The sequence below is a fragment of the Triticum urartu genome, chromosome 2, assembly GCF_003073215.2.
Source record: "Triticum urartu cultivar G1812 chromosome 2, Tu2.1, whole genome shotgun sequence".
NCBI lineage: Eukaryota > Viridiplantae > Streptophyta > Magnoliopsida > Poales > Poaceae > Triticum > Triticum urartu.
In genome coordinates this window covers 185,747,175-185,752,832 of record NC_053023.1, presented here as the reverse complement: position 1 = coordinate 185,752,832, position 5,658 = coordinate 185,747,175, and positions in this window count along the sequence as shown.

The following is a 5,658-nucleotide window of genomic DNA, read 5'->3' as shown; positions in this document are numbered from 1 at the left end:
TTTCGACCATCGTGATTACTCACCAAGTATCCGACACGCAGGATGGGCTGCCTTGGTATTAGACCCAGTAATTGGTGGATATCACTTCACACGAGTCTTGATGGACAGCGGCAGCAGCCTAAACCTAATATACCAGGATGCAATCCGCGGGATGGGGTTAGACCCAACACAAATTCTCCATAGCAATACTACCTTTAAAGGAGTAACGCCAGGCCCAGGGGCTCGTTGTACGGGCTCTCTCCTACTACAAGTTATATTCGGCTCCCCCGATAACTTCCGTAGCGAGCATTTAACCTTCCACATCGCTCCGTTTCAAAGTGGCTATCAAGCACTGCTCAGGCGCGAATCTTCGCTCGCTTTAATGCAATACCACACTACGCCTCCCTCACACTCAAGATGCCCGCTCCACGCGGCATCATTTCAGTACATGGAAATATCAAGTGATCTCTGCGCGCCGAAGAGAGTGAGGCTGCCTTGGCAGCCACACACTAAAGGCGCCCGGACTAGCCAAAGTGCCCCATAGGTCGTCAAGACCTCAGACACAACTAATCGAGTCCGGCGCCGCTACTTATACAGAATAAATGGTCACACCCCTATTTACAAGGGGCTCAACACGCGCAGACATGTGGCCATTCCTCCTCATCTTGAATTATGCATAGTTTCTTCAATTATCTTTTGCACGACAACCTTTTTCACCTAAATTCCTCTCTTTTACAGACGATCATCGTGCCACACCCGTCCAGGATACGGCACAACGGAGACACAAGCGCAGACGTGCAGTAGGGACCCGCTCCAAGGATTCTTTTTATATTAAGACCCTGCGTAAACCTTTTTTACTGTCTCTTGTTGATACATATCCACCGTTGAGAAGGATGCTGACGTCTTGGCATGTGGCCACGCCAGACCAATGCACGTACCTGGACATAAGGGGCTTCTTACGAAGGCCATTATTTAGGCCCGGTTTATGCCACAAAGACCGAATACCTTAGGGAGTGTTTGGTGTCGCGAGTTTGGCCCTATATGCATCAGCTCCGAATCATTGTCTTTGGTCAAATATTGGGTTTGCCCGGCTCCTGTGTTTTGGTGCCTTACGTTCCGCTTTACCGGCTAAGGTAGCACCAGGAGAACTACTGCGATTGTGCCCTGGTTCATCCGGACGAGCACCTTAGTAGAGAAAGCCGAAAACTGACTGTCATGATCTAGCGCGAGACTGGTCAACCACTCGATGACCCATGGGAATGTTAGAATTCCTCCGCCTTAACGAAGGGCCGCTTTCCGGCCAGGCATATACGCACCCTGGGATCGGGAGAGTGCGGAGCCACCAGGGGCTATCTAGTAACCCCACTGTCAAACTCCTATGGCTAAGTGAAAGTGTTAAAGCATTATAGTCCGGTTGCCTCGCTCGCTCCTCTATCACCTCCTTAATAGGACCAAGACATTGGGTTAAGTGTGAACTCGTGTTTCTGCGAACACCTCCGCATTATATGCGTGGGGTTTGAAGCCGACGATTGCAATCTTTCAGGTTATACACATGTATACATAAACAGCCGCCCAGGAGGCATCACATTACTTTCAGGCAAAAGTTTAAAAGTAGACTTATGAAAATTTATAAAAGCATTTCGCTTACAATGAGATTACATGTCACTCAAACATAATATTTTTTGAGCACTGGGTCTCTATCAAACGAGCACCCTCAAGAACTTCCTCAAAGTAGTGCTCAGCAGCCCTTCGACCTATGGCCGAATCCTGCGCTGCAACAGTGGTAGCATCCATCTCTGCCCAGTATGCTTTAGCACGGGCAAAGGCCATTCGTGCGCCTTCTATGCATGCCGACCTCTTCATCGCATTTATGCGCGGCACCACATCAAGGAACTGCTGCACCAAGCTGAAATAGTTGCTCAGTTTCGACATTCCCGGCCATAGCTGATCCACAACAGACCTCATGGAGAGTCCGGACAACCTATTTAGTTCGGCCCATTCGGCTAATTGGTCCGTCAATGAAAGAGGACACTCAGGAGAAAGGAACTGTTTCCAAAACAGCTGGTCTCCTTCACGGTCCGTCTGACTCTGGAAGTATTTGGCAGCATCGGCAGCGCTCGCCGCCAAATCCATATACACATCCTCCGAACTCCACAGCCGATCTAGAGGGGCATACCGTGGATCTCCGAACTTCCTCTGCAGCATAAAGGATTTCCCGGCTCCAATATCCCTGGCTTCCCGCAGCTCCTCCTTCTTTGCCCTCATAGCAGAATGGAGGTCTTTTCCTGTTGCAGCAGCCTTCTCAAGGTCCGATGCCTTCGCCTGGTTTTCCTTTTCAAGATCCCGGCAACGGTCGACGGCGGCTTTTAATTCTACGGCCATATTAGTCATCTTATCCCGGCTCTCGCCATGCACGGCCTTCTCGGCTCGCAACTCTTCGGCCGCCTTCAAAGCAGCCACATTACCCAATCTCGCTTGTTCCTTGGCTCGGGCAAGTTTCGCTCGCAAGGCTTCAATAGTGGCAACTCCATCTGCAGTAATAACATGTTAAATATACTGGCTTCATGCTGCTCTTACTATGCGGCGTTTACCAGATAATAACACCTACCCTGCGCCTCGTCATGCCTTTTGTTAACAAGCTCGATGTCGGCGTCTACCGCATCCAACTGCCATTTTAAATGGGCAAACTCGCGAGCCCGGCTAGCCACCGGAGCTTCCATCACCTGCACATAAAGGCAGTATGGTTATTACCTGGGAATATGATCCTCTGTTCGTCGTCGTTTCCGACGACGACCAGAGTCTCAGGGGCTACTATCTACACAGGGCACACCTAGTATGTGCAGGACTATCATACATTATTTTACGTACCTCAAAGCCTGTTAGTAGACTCATAAAAGCTTTATGCAATCCGCTTTCGGCGGACGAGATTCTCTCCATCACCGTATTCATCAGCACACGGTGTTCATCTGAGATGGCCGCTCGCCCCACCAACTCCTTCAGAACATCTGACCGCACACTAGACGGTGCCGGACTCGTTTGTCTGCTCTCTTCAGGAGCCGGACACTGGGAACTTTGGGGGTCGACGGGATTATCTTCTGGCCTCGCCGGACTCGGAGAGGCCCTCTGCGACGACACTTCAGGGTCGCCCGCTTCCGGAGCGGAGGAGTCCGGAGGAGGCGTTTCGCTCTCCATCATCTCTGGAAGAAGATCCCCCAAAGACGAGCTCATTTGAGAGGGGCTAAGGCCGGAACTGCAAAGATACATGCAGTGGTTATCTGCTCGGAAGAAAAGACGACATATCTGTACTATTAAGGTATTTTGGGTCACTTACGACTCGTGGGAGAATTGATCCCCCCGCGGACATTGTGCGGCAACCTCACCCCCCGGGGTAGGACCCTCTGTGGGAGGCTTCTTCTCCCGTTTGGAAGCTTCGGCTTTCGAATCCCTAGACGCAATCCTTTTCCTCTTCTGGTCGACTTCCTTCATGGAGACGCTCGCTCCCTCGGCTAGAGCGGCCAGCGTTTGGGGCCCGCGACCGCCCGCATTTTCCTTCAAGGGCTCCGAGCAAGGTGCGGCCTGGAGCATCTTTTCCAATATCGGATTTTCCAAACCCTCAGGGAGGGGGGCCGAGCACTGGATCAACTTCGCCTTCGTTAGCCAGACCTGGTCAAAAAGCGGACTCTCAAAAATAACTTCGCATCAAAGGAGAGGTAGTACGCTCGGTTGGAAGATGCCTTACCTGTTCGGCGGCGTGGTTGCGACTCAGGCCCGCGTCCTTGGTGATTTCCGGACACTCCACTTGAGGTCCGAAGAACGACTTGTACATCTCCTCGTGCGTCAGGCCGAGGAAATTTTGAATGGCGCGCGGTCCCTCGGGATTAAACTCCAACAAGCGAAGAGGCCGGCGTTTGCAAGGCTGGACTTGGCGAACCAGCATAACTTGGGCTACCGCAACCAAACTGAAATCTCCATCAAAGAGATCTTGAATGCGGCTTTGCAGTATAGGCACGTCCTTGGCCGGACCCCAGCTCAATCCTCTGCTAATCCATGACATCAGTTATGGTGGAGGGCCCGGGCGGAAGACAGGGGCGGCCGCCCACTTGGCACTTCTAGGAGCCGTGATGTAGAACCACTCTTGTTGCCACAATTTAGACACCTCTGGAATGGAACCTTTGGGCCATGCAGCTCCCATCATCTTGCGTATTGAGGCACCTCCACACTCCGCATGTTGCCCCTCGATCATCTTCGGTTTTACTTCAAAGGTCTTGAGCCATAGGCCAAAGTGAGGGGTAACCCGGAGGAAGGCCTCGCACACAACAATAAATGTCGTGATATGAAGAAAGGAGTCCAGAGCTAGATCATGGAAATCTAGCCCGTAGTAAAACATCAAGCCCATGACAAAAGGATCCAATGCAAGGTCTAGACCTCGGAGGAAGTGGGAGACAAACATGACGCTCTCGTTGGGTTCAGGGGAGGGAACGGCCTGCCCCCGGGGAGGCAGCCGATGCAGAATCTCGGCGGTCAGATATCTGGCCTCCCTCAACTTTTTGACGTCTTCTTCCGTGACGGAAGAAGGCACCCATCGGCCTTGAAGGCTAGATCCGAACATGACTGAAGGTTCGGAGCACCTGACCTGAACTTCGGGCGTTTGAGCTTGAGGTGGGGGAAGGATTCGATTGAGCACGGGAGGGAAAATAAAAGGCCTCGTCCCTTTATAAAGAGGGTGGATATCGAGCGTCCTCCCCGTGTCCGTTTGGACTTGCCTATGATCTAGGAGTCCTAGAAGCGGTTGGGTTACCCACGCCCGTATTGATGAGAATCCCGGAATAAGGGGACACGATCTCCGCTTTAACAAGACGTGCCAAGGAAACCGCCTCGCATGACGCGCTAAGATGGGATAGTAAAACGGTTCGAATAAAAGCTTGGCCGTGGTGTGATGTCACACTACGGAGTACGTCAGCAGATTAGATTTGTGTAAATATTATTCTCTCTATGGCAATATGTGGAAACTTATTTTGCAGAGCCGGACACTATCTTTGTGTTCAAAATCTTCTATGAAGTACTTGGAGGAGGAACCCGCCTTGCAATGCCGAAGACAATCTGCGCGCCGGACTCGTCGTCATTGAAGCCTGGTTCAGGGGCTACTGAGGGAGTCCTGGATTAGGGGGTGTTCGGATAGCCGAACTATACCTTCAGCCGGACTCCTGGACTATGAAGATACAAGATTGAAGACTCCGTCCCGTGTCCGGAAGGGACTTTCCTTGGCGTGGAAGGCAAGCTTGGCGATATGGATGTTTAGATTTCCTACCATTGTAACCGACTCTATGTAACCCTAACCCTATCCGGTGTCTATATAAACCGGAGGGTTTTAGTCAGTAGGACAACATACACATCAACAATCATACCATAGGCTAGCTTCTAGGGTTTAGCCTCTCTGATCTCGTGGTAGATCTACTCTTGTACTACCCATATCATCAATATTAATCAAGCAGGACATAGGGTTTTACCTCCATCGAGAGGGCCCGAACCTGGGTAAAACTTCGTGTCCCTTGCCTCCTGTTACCATCCGGCCTAGACGCACAGTTCGGGACCCCCTACCCGAGATCCGCCGGTTTTGACACCGACAGTCGCCGTGATATTACACGCTTCGCTGACTTGGCATCCATAGTATGAAAGTAC